This window comes from Aquarana catesbeiana, linkage group LG02 (assembly GCF_042186555.1).
Source record: "Aquarana catesbeiana isolate 2022-GZ linkage group LG02, ASM4218655v1, whole genome shotgun sequence".
NCBI classification, from domain to species: domain Eukaryota; kingdom Metazoa; phylum Chordata; class Amphibia; order Anura; family Ranidae; genus Aquarana; species Aquarana catesbeiana.
The window spans coordinates 776300898-776316391 of record NC_133325.1 but is presented as its reverse complement, the minus strand read 5'-3'; positions in this window follow the sequence as shown (position 1 = coordinate 776316391).

The following is a 15494-nucleotide window of genomic DNA, read 5'->3' as shown; positions in this document are numbered from 1 at the left end:
TTTGTTGTTGTTTTTTTGTATTAATTTATTTTTTAGATTTTTTTTTTGTTTTCATTTTCAGGGTTTTTTTTAAGTTTTGTTTAATATTTATTTTTTTTTTTTTTATGGCTATGTGTTTTTTTTGTTTTTTTTTACTAGTTTTTGTTTGATTTCATGTTTCTTTTTCCTTTTTAAGTTTTTTGTTTTATATATATATATATATATATATATATATATATATATATATATATATATATATATATATATAATATTATTATTTTTTTTTTAGTTTGTTTGATTTTATGTTTCTTTTTTTCTTTTTCTAGGTTTTTTATCTAATATTCATTTTTTTTGTTTTTTTGTTTAATATTTATTTTATTTTTTTATGGCTATGTGTTTTTTTTTTGTTTGTTTTTTTTGGGGTTTTTTTACTAGTTTTTGTTTGATTTCATGTTTCTTTTTCCTTTTTAAGTTTTTATGTATGTATGTATGTGTATATATATATATATATATATATATATATATATATATATATATAATATTTTTTTTTTTTTACTAGTTTGTTTGATTTTATGTTTCTTTTTTTCTTTTTTTAGGTTTTTTATTTAATATTCATTTTTTTTGTTTTTTTGTTTTACTATTTTTTTTATTTTATGTTTATTTTTTTAGGTTTTTTGTTTAATATGTAGTTTTTTTAGTTTTTTTATGCTTTTTTACTAGTTTGTTTGAATTCATGTTTCTTTTTCTTTTTTTAGGTTTTTAGTTTAATATTTAGGTTTTTTTTTTTTTTGGTTTTTTTTTTGTAGGTTTTTCATTTGTATATTGTTTTTTTTTGTGTTTTTTTTTTTTTTTTTTTTTTTTTTTTTTTTTTTTTTTTTTAGGTTGTTGTTGTGTGTGGTGTTTTTTTTTTTTTTTTTTTGTCTGATTTTTATTTATTATTCTTTAGGTATTTTTTTTTGGGGGGGGGGGGGGCTTAGGTTTCTTTAAGGGTTGTTTTAGGGGTTTTTTTTTTGGTTTTTTTAGTTTAGAGGACGTAGGAAAGGGGTAAGATGACTTGCCATGTTTCCTATTAGATTGTAAGCTCTTCTGAGCAGGGCCCTCTTAATCCTCTTGTATCTTATTGTATTATAACTGTATTGTCTCCTTTTTATATTGTAAAGCGGTGTGTAAACTGTTGGCACTATATAAATCCTGTATAATAATAATGTCAGTGTACCCCTGGGGAGATTTCCCTTCACTTCCTTTCCCAGGGACACAACAGGAAGTGAAAGGAAATCTTTACACAGTGAGGGGGGATTCCCTTTATTAGACAGGTTTCCCTATGGGAAGATTTCCTTTTAATCCTGTTCAGGTGGATAGTTTTGGATTTCCCGTCTCCTTCAGTCCTGGTGACTAGTAAGTGGCAATCTCACCAATGGGATCCACATCCTGTCCATGGTTTAAGGGGAAAAAAAAGTGCTTTTCTTGTTCCCCTAGATTTAAAGTGATCACCTGTACAGAGAAAATGTAAAGGTGAACTAATGCTAAACCCCCCCAGTCCCTTGGTACCTGCTGTACTTACCTCTGGGGTTGCTGAGCTGTCAGCACCAGTCCGGGGGATTGGAATCCCCTCCCTCCTCTGTGCAGGATGGATGCGATCGATTCTGATAAGCCAGCACAGTCACGGGGGGGATCGATCTTGTCCATCCCGGAAGGGCTGCACAGAGAAGAGCGGGTACTTTAAATCCACCGGCAGTGGGGGCGCTGACAGCTCAGCAACCCTGGAGGTAAGTACAGCAGGGAGCGGGTGGGTGGGGAGGGTTGTACTGTGTTATTTCATTTTTATATTTCAAGTAACCCTATAAAACGAGCATTAAGGCTCCATTCACACTTGTTCCACTTGTCGTGCGACTTTGGACGCATAAAGTCACAGACCATGTATTTCAATGGATGCCATTAAAAAAAAAAGGTTCCTACACTACTTTGGTGGGACTTTTGTGTGATTTGAGTGCCACAGACTGCAATGGAAACTCGTGAAAGTCGCATCTTAATGTTATCATTGTGACAGTTGTGCAACAGTCAACAGCCAAAGTCGCATCCAAGTCCCACCCATACAAAGATGCATCAAAGTCAAAATGGAAAATCGCACAACTTTGGAGTCGCACAAGTGCGAATGGAGCCCTAAAGCGGTATTAAACCCACAACCAAAAACTTTTTAATCATTCCATGTGGTGGCTGCATTCGTTTTTTTGGGTGATCCTGCCAGTAAGTCTGTTATTTTTCCAGCCAAGACCAAGCTGTTCAGCAACAATGGCGGTTGCGGCTCATTGACATGTGCGGGTAAAGGGCGGTAAAACCAAAGCGGGTAAAGGGCGGTAAAACTCAGCCGCCCATCGGAATGAGGGCATGCAGCCGCTCGGGGCTGGGCATATGCAAAAATTAAAGCGCACGTTACGTTCTTTTGGGGGCTACAGACCCATGTAAGTCTATGGTGGTGTGGCATTTACAAGGTTAAATCAGGTGGTGAGGAGGCCACATAATCGCCGCCTGTCAAACGCCCTCTGAGCAGTGACCCACCACGGATCCCTTTTTCGGAGAGGCAACGAGGGCTGCCGCACAACGAACCCTTAGACCCGGGACACACGGATTCAGCAAACTGTTTGTGGTCTTTCTTGTGCATCATCTTTAGAAGAGACTTCCTTCTGGGACGATAGCCATGCAGACCAATTTGATGCAGTGTGTGGTGTATGGTCTGAGCACTGACAGGCTGACTCCCCTACCCCTTCAACCTCTGCAACAATGCTGGCAGCACTCATACTTCTATTTCCCAAAGACAACCTCTGGATATGACGCTGAGCACGTGCCCTCAACTTCTTTGGTCGACCATGGTGAGGCCTGTTCTGAGTTTAACCTGTCCTGTTAAACCGCTGTATGGTCTTGGCTACCGTGCTGCAGCTCAGTTTCAGGGTCTTGGCAATCTTCTTATAGCCTAGGCCATCTTTATGTAGGGCAACAATTCTTTTTTTCAGATCCTCTGAGTTCTTTGCCATGAGGTGCCATGTTGAACTTCCAGTGACCAGTATGAGAGAGTGAGAGCGATAACACCAAATTTAACACACCTGCTTCCCATTCACACCTGAGACCTTGTAACACTAATGAGTCACATGACACCGGGGAGGAAAAATGGCTAACTGGGCCCAATTTGGACATTTTCACTTAGGGGTGTACTCACTTTTGTTGCCAGCGGTTTAGACATTAATGGCTGTGTGTTGAGTTATTTTGAGGGGACAGCAAATTTACACTGTTCTACAAGCTGTACACTCACTACTTTACATTGTAGCAAAGTGTCATTTCTTCAGTGTTGTCACATGAAAAGATAGAAGAAAATATTTACAAAAATGTGAGGGGTGTACTCACTTTTGTCAGATACTGTAGCTCAAGCTCTTTCAGATTGGATGGAGAGCGTCTGTGAAGAGCAATTTTCATGTCTTGCCACAGATTCTCAATTGGATTTAGGTCTGGACTTTGACTGGGCCATTCTAACACATGAATATCTTTGATCTAAACCATTCCATTGTAGCTCTGGCTGGATGTTTCGGGTCATTGTCCTGCTGGAAGGTGAACCTCCGCCCCAGTCTCAAGTCTTTTGCAGACTGTAACAGATTTTCTTCTAAGATTGCCCTGTATTTGGCTCCATCCATCTTTCCATCAACTCTGACCAGCTTCCCTGTCCCTGCTGAAGAAAAGCATCCCCACAGCATGATGCTGCCACCACTATGTTTCACAGTAGGGATGGTGTGTTCAGGGTGATGTGCAGTGTTAGTTTTCCACCACACATAGCGTTTTGCTTTTAGGCCAAAAAGTTCAATTTTTGTCTCATCTGACCAGAGCACCTTCTTCCACATGTTTGCTGTGTCCCCCACATGGCTTCTCACAAACTGCAAACAGGACTTCTTATGACTTTCTTTCAACAATGACTTTCTTCTCATCACTCTTCTATAAGAGCCAGATTTGTGGAGAGCACAACTAATAGTTGTCCTGTGGACAGATTCTCCCACCTGAGCTGTGGATCTCTGCAGCTCCTCCAGAGTTACCATGGACCTCTTGGCTCTTCTCTGATGAATGCTCTCCTTGCCCGGCCTGTCAGTTTAGGTGGACGGCCATGTCTTGGTAGGTTTGCAGTTGAGCCATACTCTTTCTATTTTCGGATGATGGATTGAACAGAGCTCAAGTGCTGCACTTGAGTGCTGGTGTGCTAACATTGTTCTGCAGTGCTGGTGTGCTAACATGGATCATGCTGACAGGAGGAGAGACCAGAGTGATAGATGAGCTCAAAGGTCTGCTGCTTCTCTTTTCACTGTCCAGTCACAACAGGCTGGGGGACAGACAAGAGCTTTAGGGATTACCTAAAATATACCTAAAGACAAACTTTTTTTTTTTTTTTTTTAGACTGAGGGGTGAGGGCTTGCAGGGGGTCTCAAACTGGTGGCCCTCCAGCTGTTGCGAAACTACAAGTCCCATGAGGCATTGCAAGGCTGACAGTTACAGACTCCCATAGACAGAGGCATGATGGGACTTGTAGCAGCTGGAGGGCCACCAGTTTGAGACCTGCTGGCTTAGAACCTTTGTCAGATATATATTATTGCTGTCTGTGTCCCCGATAAGCAGATTCATTCCTGATCACCAGGATAAAAGTGAGCATCTATCCAAAATTATGAGTTGTCACCAGAACAAAAAAAGAAGATAAACCTTCCAATGGGGACACTTGTTCCAATGACCCCTCTCTACCAGGGGGCTTTCTTCACATTGGAAAGCTTTCCTTCCACTTCCTATTGTATCTACAGGACAAGAAGGGAAAAGTCTCCCCAATGAGACACAAATGGCCAAAAATTCGATCTCCTTACAGAAGTTTTAAGCCAAAAAAAAAAAAACGTTTGGCCTTAGATATTCTTTAATCACTTGCCGACCAGCTGCCGTCATTATACTGCGGCAGGTAGGCTCGTTCCCGGCAAATCACCGTAGGTGTATGTAGGCTCCTTTAAGAGCCATAGCAGGCGCGCACACGCCCGCTGCACGGCGGGGGGGGACCTGATGCGTCGGCGGTCGCGACATCCACCTGCGATTGTGGAAAAAGAGAGCCAGAATGGGGATATGTCAATGTAAACGGACAGATTCCCGTTCTGACAGGGGAGGAGAAAGTTCCTAGTAATCAGGAACAGTGATCTCTCTCTCTCCTCCTGCAGTCAGCCCCCCCCCCAGTTAGAAACACCTCCCATAGAGGCACATTTAACCCCTTGATCGCCCCCTAGTGTTAACCCCTTCCCTGCCAGTGACATTTACACAGCAATCAGTGCGTTTTTATAGCACTGAACGCTGTATAAATGTCAATGGTCCAGGAAAAAGCGTCCGATCTGTCCGCCGCAATGTCGCAGTCCTGCTAAAAATCGCAGATTGCTGTCATTACTAGTAAAAAAAAAAAAAAATAATAAAGATGCTATAAATCTATCCCCTCTTTTGTAGATGCTATAACTTATGCGCAACCCAATCAATATACGGTTATTGCGAATTTATTTATTTTTTTAACTAAAAATATGTAGAAGAATACGTATCGGCCTAAACCGATGAAGAAATTTTATTTTATTTTTTTTTTTGGATATTTATTATAGCAAAAAGTAAAAAATATTGTTTTTTTTTTTTCAAAATTGTCGCTCTGTTTTTTTTTTTGTTTATAGCGCAAAAAATAAAAACCACAGAGGTGATCAAATACCACCAAAAGAAAGCTCTGTTTGTGAGAAAAAAAAAAGTACGTCAATTTCGTTTGCGTACAATGTCGCACGACCGCGCAGTTGTCAGTTAAAGCGGCGCAGTGCCGTATCGCAAAAAAATGGGCCTGGTCATTAAGGGCGAAAATCTTCCGGTCTGTAAAGTGGTTAACTGCAGTAGAAAAAAAAAAATCAGATCTCTCATGCCAGACAGGGCCGTGCTGTTTGGCGGAGCTGTGTAAATCTCAGGGCTGGATAGACAAAAAATACGAATAATTTGGCAGGTACAGCTCCTTTTTATATGTATCTCGTTTGTGTATTTTTCCCGGAGTTCAGCTTTAACATCTTCTGTCCCCGGCCTCTACGCTGGCCCCCAGACTTTCACCTCCCAACAATATGTCTGGCCTCCATCCCCCGTCCTTCTGTTACAGAACAATGGAGTGCTCTGTGTTTTCTGAATTACACGGATCTCCCGCTGTGTCTTCATCACAATTTATTAACTTGTCAGAAAAATATAGGTTTAAACAAGTTAAATACCATTTATAATTACTGTTTGTGCTTTGCTCATAGTACAGGATTCAGTCCTGGAGAAACTTTACTGATGGGGATTATTGAAGGGGGACAAGGACGGGACAAGGGTGAAGGTTATATCAAAAAATAAAAATTACCCAACTATTAGAGCCCTATTAGACTCACGGGGCCGTGCTCCGGGTGCGATCTGTCACCCGCCGCTGTCCCCCGGGGGTTTGGCCGATGACAGATCGCTGTACCGGCCCGCTGCCGGTACCCCGTGATCGCTGTGGCCAATGACAGCAGGTCACATGACAGTTCTACAGGGCTTTGATTCGTGACATTCATTGTGTACTATTGTGATGAGCTCTGCGATTGGTCACAGTGATCACATAGTACACACAGGGCCAATCACAGCTAATCACAATAGTAAACACTGAATAAATAGCTTTCATTCAGAAAAAAAATGGTTGCTTATAACTGCAAAATTCACAGTTATAAGCAATCATAGTGTGTGTAAAAATAGAAAAAATATCCTGATCACCTCCCCAGAGTAGAGGAGGACCACCAGAGAAAGCCATCAATATTCTGCCAACATCCCTATGTTAAATGGAAGAAAAGGTAGTAACCCCCAAGTGCTATATGGGACTTTAAAGGCAACTAAAAAGAATTATCTTGCGAGTATATATATATATATATATATATATATATATATATATATATATATAAAACATAATTGTATTACTTCCATATAAAATGTAAAAATATCAATACAAATGATAAAAACAAAGTATACATATGCTGGGCATTGCTAGGTCTACAAAAGATCTCGGGCTAGAGCCCATAGCAGCGTAGTAAAGAAAGTCATACGCTTGGGCGGGCATACACATGTATATAATATACGGGTGTGTGTGTGTGTGTATATATCCCCAGAGTCCCCCTTAAATCAGGGTCCCAAGAGAGCCTCCCCCTTAAATCAGGGTCCCAAGAGAGCCTCCCCCTTAAATTAGGGTCTCCAGAGAGCCCCCAACTTACATCAGGGTCCCCAGAGAGCCTCCCCTCCCCTTGGGGACCCCTGCAGAGACTCGGGGCTATGGGCCCCATATTCGGGGCTATAGCCCCAAAAGCCACCCCCTAGCGACGCCAGTGCTGGTGACACTACCTTCTCTATGTCCCCGACGCGTTTCAGGAAGAGTTCAATCCTTACTTCAGGGATATTATGGGGAGAAGGTTACACAGTTTTATTACTATAACAAAGCATAACAATCATCATGACAAGGAAATGGTATCCTATAGCACTTGGGGGTTACTACCTTTTCTTCCACCTCCCCAGAGTACAGTGCTACTATGGTAACAATATATTGCTCTGGTCACTGTAAAAAAAAAAAAAAAAAAATTGTAAAAAAAGTAATAAAAAAATACAATTTACAAAATTGAAAGAAAAAAAAAATTATATATATATATATATATATATATATATATATATATATATATATATATTTTTTTTTTTTTTTTTACATACTGTCACCAGTCAGTGTCTCTGATCACCGCTACACCAGTTAAATGATGACGCTGTACTGCACTGGTGCAGTATGTAAAAAAATTGTGAACATTTTTTTTTTTTTTCCAATTTAATTTTCCAAAAAATTGTGATAAAAAAATTACAACTTCAAAAAACTCGCTATGCCTCTTACTAAATACCCTGGACTGTCTACTTTCCAAAAGGGGGTCAATTGGGGGGTATTTGTACTGTCCTGACATTTTTGGGCCTCAAAAAAATGAGATAGGGTGTCAGTACATCAGGATTGATCAATTTTCAGATATACAATATCTCACAAAAGTGAGTACACCCCTCACATTTTTGGAAATATTTTATTATATCTTTTCATGTGACAACACTGAGGCTCCGTTCACACCTAGGCGTTTTTGGGCGTTTTTCTGCTCTAAGCCTCAGCTCTAAAAACACCCAACAAGACAAATCCCATTCATTTCAATGGCCCCTGTTCACATCTGAGCGTTATGTTGCCTAAAGCAAAACGCCCGTGGCTCAAAAAAGTACAGGAGCTTCTTTTTTGGCAGATTACAGGCGTTTTACTGCTTTTACATTGGTGACTTTTTAACCTTGAAAACGCCGGTATAAAAAGGCTGCAAAACTCTGCAAAAATGCCTGAAAAAACGTCTAAAAAAACACCCGAAAAACGCCTGTAAAATAGCAACGCCTAGATGTGAACAGAGCCTGAAGAAATGACACTTTGCTACAATGTAAAGTAGTGAGTGTACAGCTTGCATAACAGTGTAAATTTGCTGTCCCCTCAAAATAACTCAACACACAGCCATTAATGTGTAAATCACTGGCAACAAAAGTGAGTACACCCCTAAGTAAAAATGTCCAAAATGTGCCCAAAGTGTCAATATTTTGTGTGGCCACCATTATTTTCCAGCACTGCCTTAACCCTCTTGGGCATGGAGGTCACCAGAGCTTCACAGGTTGCCACTGGAGTCCTCTTCTACTCCTCCATGACGACATCACAGAGCTGGTGGATGTTAGAGACCTTGCGCTCCTCCACCTTCCGTTTGGGGATGCCCCACAGATACTCAATAGGGTTTAGGTCTGGAATCATGCTTGGCCAGTCCATCACCTTTACCCTCAGCTAAATTAGAAAGGCATTTGAAGTGTGTTTGGGGTTGTTATCATGTTGTAATACTGACCTGTGGACCAGTCTCCGAAGGGAGGGGATCATGCTCTGCTTCAGTATGTCACAGTACATGTTGGCATTCATGGTTCCCTCAATGAACTGTAGCTCCCCAGTGCCAGCAGCACTCATGCAGCCCCAGACCATGGCACTCCCACCACCATGCTTGACTGTAGGCAAGACACACTTGTCTTTGTACTCCTCACCTGGTTACCACCACACACGCTTGACACCATCTGAACCAAATACGTTTATCTTGGTCTCATCAGACCACAGGACATGGTTCCAGTAATCTATGTCCTAAAGCCTTGTACACATGGTACGAAAATCAGAAGGGGATTGTCGTTTGACAGACTGTTGTCCGAAGATCTTACCATTAGTACTCTCCTTTCAACAATTGTTTTCCAATTTTCGGCCAACAAATGTTGGATGACAGGCTAGTAAATTTTTGTCAAACGACAGCTCCACGTCAGACGTTCAGATGGTCAGTATACAAATCCGTCACACAAAAGTTGAAAGTACAAACACGCATGCTCGGAATCAATGCTCACCAAACACGAAATTAGCCAAAGAGTGGCCCTTAAGAGCTGAAATTCCTCGTAGTACATCATTACGTTCGTGTTTGTGGCACAACAATTTGTGTAACGTTGGTATGCAAGACAAGGTCCTGGCACACGCCCTTTTGACAAAAATCAGACGCTTGGTTGGCCAACAATCGTACCGTGTGTACGAGGCTTTAGTCTGCTTGTCTTCAGCAAACTGTTTGTGGGCTTTCTTGTGCATCATCTTTAGAAGAGGCTTCCTTCTGGGACGACAGCCATTCAGACCAATTTGATGCAGTGTGTGGTGTATGGTCTGAGCACTGACAGGCTGACCCACCAACCCTTCAACCTCTGCAGCAATGCTGGCAGCTCTCATATGTCTATTTCCCAAAGACAACCTCTGGATATGATGCTGAGCACGTGTACTCAACTCCTTTGGTTGACCATGGCGAGGCCTGTTCTGAGTGGAACCTGTCCTGTTAAACATCTGTATGGTCTTGGCCACCGTGCTGCAGCTCAGTTTCAGGGTCTTGGCAATCTTCTTATAGCCTAGGCCATCTTTATGTAGAGCAACAATTCTTTTTTTCAGATCTTCAGAGCGTTCTTTCCCATGAGGTGCCATGTTGAACTTCCAGTGGCCAGTTTGAGAGAGTGAGAGCGATAACACTTTAACACACCTGCTCCCCATTCACACCTGAGACCTTGTAACACTAACGTTTCACAAGACACCGGGGAGATTGTCATTCAAAGTGCGACAGTGCTGAAAGATGAAAATTGGCCTGGGCAGGAATGGGGTGTAAACAGTGGCGTCGCTAGGGGGTGGCTTTTGGGGCTATAGCCCCGAGTCTCTGCAGGGGTCCCCAAGGGGAGGGGGGGCTCTCTGGGGATATATATACTCACACACACACGTATATTATATACATGTGTATGCCCGCCCAAGCGTATAACTTCCTTTACTACGCTGCTATGGGCTCTAGCCCCAGATCTTTTGTAGACCTAGCAACGCCCCTGGGTGTAAGTGTCCGGTATTGAAGTGGTTAAAGAACCCGCTATATACAATCCTCACATTGTAAATATAAAGTGGAGTTCCAGGAAAATTTAGTCTTCTCTTCCACTTGTCTACACTTCACTGGCCTGCTTCTCCTAAACAATACATGATCGTAATGCATGGGATACTGGGAGAGTCCCAAAGATCTTTTCCTGGCCTCTGATTGGCTAATCAATCAGTTGGGAATTTCTGTGGTTTACTTTGAATTGCAGCATTGGAACCTATCAGATCCTCCTGTGTCCCTATGATACCTTCCCAGTGCGCAGAACTGGAGCCATTAGAAGAGAAGTCTCCGGCTTTTTAATTAGTCCCGTGTTCCCGCTCGATGCTCTTTATACGGGGTAAAGGAAAATCGCTTTAGGTTTCGCTCGGTTAAGTGTTATAAAGAGATTTATTTTCCTTGTTCCTAATTGAGTGGAACGGATGGAATTTACATTAAGCTGTTCATTAGAGAGAGGCCGACCCGAGTGCCAATCAAAAGACGGGATTTCTGCAATAACATTTCACTCGTGCTAAAATCAAATTTAGTCGCCAACCGTGTCCTGTCTGAGCCACTGTTCTGCCGGCTGTCCGACACCAGGCACAATTATTACAGTCAAATCAATGTGGCAACTCCAGACAGAGCTATTTGATTTTAAATGGTGTAGGGTGATTGTTGTCTGTGTCCCCATTGGAGAGATTCCTCCTCACTTCCTGTGTGGTCACTGGGACAGAAAGTGAACATAGTCTCCCTAACAAAGGCATAGGCCGGATGAATAGGAATAGGAGCACGGGGGGGAATCTCCTCACTGTCTACATGATGAATACAAGAACAGGAGGTAAGGGCAAATCTCCCCACATTGACAGAGTCTGAAATCCATGGAAAATCCCCCCTCTTCTTGTCTCTTTAAGTGGCAGATAGAACAGGAAGTAAGGGAATATCTCTCCACTACCCATATCTTTGATAAGTGACAGACAGAACAGGAAGTAAGGGACAATCTCCCCTCTTCCTGTCTCTTTGATGAGTGACAGACAAAAGAGGAAATAAGGGAACCTTCCTTCCTCCCCCCTCTTTCTGTCTCTTTAAAGAGTGACAGACAGAACAGGAAGTAGGGGGAAAATCCCCACTTTCTTTCTCTTTGATGAGTAACAGACAGATCAGAAAGTAAGGTTAAATCTCCCCTTTTCCTGTCTCTTTGATGAATGACAAACACAATAGGAAGTGAGGGAAAAATTTCCCCACTTCCCTTCTCTTTAAAGAGTGACACACAGAACAGGAAGTAAGGGGAAGCTCTCCACATTTCCTGTTTCTTTGATAAGTGACAGACAGAACAGGAAGTAAGGAGAAGCTCTCCACATTTTCTGTTTCTTTGATAAGTGATAGACAGAACAGGAAGTAAGGGAAGCTCTCCCCATTTCCTGTTTCTTTGATGAGTGACAGACAGAACAAGAAGTAAGGGAAGCTCTCCCCATTTCCTGTTTCTTTGATGAGTGACAGACAGAACAGGAAGTAAGGGAAGCTCTTAGGGTTGCCACCTCATCCCTTTAAACCCCGAACACACATGAACACAGGTTCTGAGGAAAATGTAAGGCACCAAGGGAGTTTAATTACCACCTTAATCAGCCACAGAACCTGTGTAATTATTATGTGTTAGGGTTTAAAGGGATGAGGTGGCAACCAACAAAAGCTCTCCCCATTTCCTGTTTCTTTGATGAGTGACAAACAGAACAGGAAGTAAGGGAAGCTCTCCCCATTTCCTGATTCTTTGATTAAGTGACAGACAGAACAGGAAGTAAGGGAAGCTCTCCCCATTTCCTGTTTCTTTGATGAGTGACAAACAGAACAGGAAGAACGGGAAGCTCTCCCCATTTCCTGATTCTTTGATTAAGTGACAGACAGAACAGGAAGTAAGGGAAGCTCTCCCCATTTCCTGTTTCTTTGATAAGTGACAGGCAGAACAGGACATAAGCTAAAATTTCCCCACTTCTCATCTCTCTGATCTAGTTGATGAATGCCACACAGAACATTTTTTTTTACATTTGTGGATAGCATTGGGAAGAGAAATCACACCACATTACCCCAATAAGGATGTAGCCGACAATATTAGCACATTAGCAGAATTGGGAATCTCGTCAGGTTTTTATTGCTAGCTGTTTCCCCATTAGATTTTCCCTCACTTCCTGTGCAGCCACTGAAACACAGTGCAGAGTCTCTAAGGTTCGATTCACCAGGATCGGGAAGCTGGCCTCCGCGTCCTTAACAACGGATGGCTCATCAGCTGTCAGCGGGCTTCCCCGCTGAATGTAAAAAAAAAGAATTGCCAGATAAAAAACACAATTGTGAAAAGTAAAACAGTGTGGGGTCCCCCCCCAGGTCCATACCAGGCCTTTGGGTCTAGTATGAATTCGGAGGAGACCCCCCATGCCAAAATTTAAAAAATAAAATGGCGTGGGGTCCACCCCAAAATCCATGCCATACCCTTATCTGAGCATGCAGCCCGGCAGGTCAGGAAAGGGAGGGGACGAGTGAGCGTCCCCCCCTCCTGAGCCATACCAGGCTGCATGCCCTCAACATGTGGGGGTGGGTGCTTTGGGGCGGGGGGCCCTGCGCCCCCACACCCCAAAGCACCTTGCCCCCATGTTGATGGGGACAAGGACCCCTTCCCGACAATCCCTGCCCGGTGGTTGTCTGGGTCTGCGGGTGGGGGGCTTATCGGAATCTGAAAGCCCCCTTTACCAAGGGGGGCCCCCAGATCCCGGCATGCCCTCTATGTGAATGAGTATGGGGTACATTGTACCCCTACCCATTCAACAAAAAAAAGTAGTGTAAAAAAATACAGTAGACAGTTTTTGACAAGTCTTTTATTAAAAATATCTTCTTCCTCCCCACTTCTTCCTCTGGTCTTCCTCCATCTTCTCCCGCATTTTTCTCCTCCAGGCTTCTCCTGCTTCTTACGCTCTTCTACTTTCTCCTGTCTTGTTTGTTCGGTGTTCTTCCTGTGCCGCCGCCGACCCTCCTCCGATGCTGCGTCCCGCTAATCTGTCTGCGCTGATGTCAAGCATTTCTTAGATAACGATGGGGGCGTGTCCATCGGATTACGTCATCTGGAGGCCTGCCCCCTTATGACGTCACCATCCAGGGCATGATGGGTCCGTGACGTCACAAAGGGGGCGGGGCCTCCAGATGACATAATCCGATGGCCATGCCCCCATCGTTATCTAAGGAATGCTTGACATTGGCGTGGACAGATCAGCGGGATGCAGCATCGGAGGAGAATTGTTGGCGGCAGAGGAAGAAGAAAACCAGACAAAGAAGACAGGAGAAAAAAGAAGAGCAGAAGAAGAAGCAGGAGAAGCCTGGAGGAGGAAGGTGCAGGTAAAGATGGAGGAAGACCGGAAGAAGAAGCAGGGAAGAAGAAGATATTTTTAATAAAAGACTTGTCAGAAACTGTCTACAGTATTTTTTCACACTACACTACTTTTTTTGGTGAATGGGTAGGGGTACAATGTACCCCATACTCATTCACATGGGGGGGGCAGGGATCTGGGGGCCCCCTTGTTAAAGGGGGCTTCCAGATTCCAATAAGCCCCCCGCCCACAGACCCCGAAACCACCGGGCAAGGGTTGTATGGAAGAGGCCCTTGTCCCCATCAAAATGGGGGCAAGGTGCTTTGGGGTGGGGGGCACAGAGCCCCCCTGCCCCCAAGCACCCACCCCCCATATGTTGAGGGCATGTGGCCTGGTACGGTTCAGGAGGGGGGGGCGCTCGCTCGTCCCCTCCCTTTCTTAACCTGCCGGGCTGCATGCTCGGATAAGGGTCTGGTATGGATTTTGGGGGGACCCCATGCCATTTTTTTTTTAACTGTGGGGGGGGTCCCTCTGAGTCCCTACTAGACCCAAGGGCCTGGTATGGACCTGGGGGGAACGCTGTTTTTTTTTAGCATTCAGTGGGAAAGCCCGCTGACCGCTGATGACTCATCGGTTGTTAAGGGCGCGTTGTCGGCTTCCCAGCCCCCTCCTTAGCAACTAGTTATATACAGTGAATGTACAGCTAAAAAAAAAAAAAAAACACAAATCGCGGCAAAATCGTGGTTAAAAACGCGGTACTTGCGTTTTGGATGCGGGTCCATTGAAGTCTATTACATGCAAAATGCTGCATTTTGCGGTAAAAAAAGTCCCCGACCCTTTCCAAAAACGCAGAGGCACAAAAATGCATTGATGTGAACATGTTCCATGGGAACCCATGCTAAAGAATTTCCCTGCATTTCTGCAAAATGCATCAAAAAAAGGCATTAGTGTGAATCGAGCCTAACAAAGTCATAGACAGGAAGTAAAAAGACAATCTCCTTACTTCCCATCTATTTGATGTTTGTCAGAAATGGGTAAGTAAAGCGAAAATCTCCCCACTTCCTAACCATAGGATGTATGTCAGAACAGGAAGTAGGGGAAAGTGTTCCCATGCTTCGTCTATATGATGTGTGTCAAAACAGGAAGTAAAGAAAATCTTCCTACTTTTTATCTATACAATATGTACCAGAACAGGAAGTGGGGAAAAATCTCCACACATCTTGGCTATATAATGGAAAATTGTATCAAAAACTTACTGTAATTTTCCTTTCCTGACGCCAATACATGGCAGCATACATATGATATAGCTCCGCCCCTATATCCACCCACAGGACCTGTTTAGCTCTATATAAGTCTGACTGAGAGCTACCTGCCCCATTCTTTGTATAAAGCCCAAAGATCAGAGGGAGGGTTCGTATGCTGCCATGTATTGGCGTCAGGAAAGGAAAATTACGGTAAGTATTTGATACAATTTTTCATTTTCCTAACGCTAACATGGCAGCATACATATGATACATAATGAGCTTTTGAGAGGGAGGGTTTAATGCTGCAAACTAAGTCTTTGTTTGACAATAGACATAGAAGCTTGGATAGTTTTCCTCCCAAACTCCACTGTAGTAAGAGCTGCTGGATCCACCCTGTAGTGTTTTAAGAA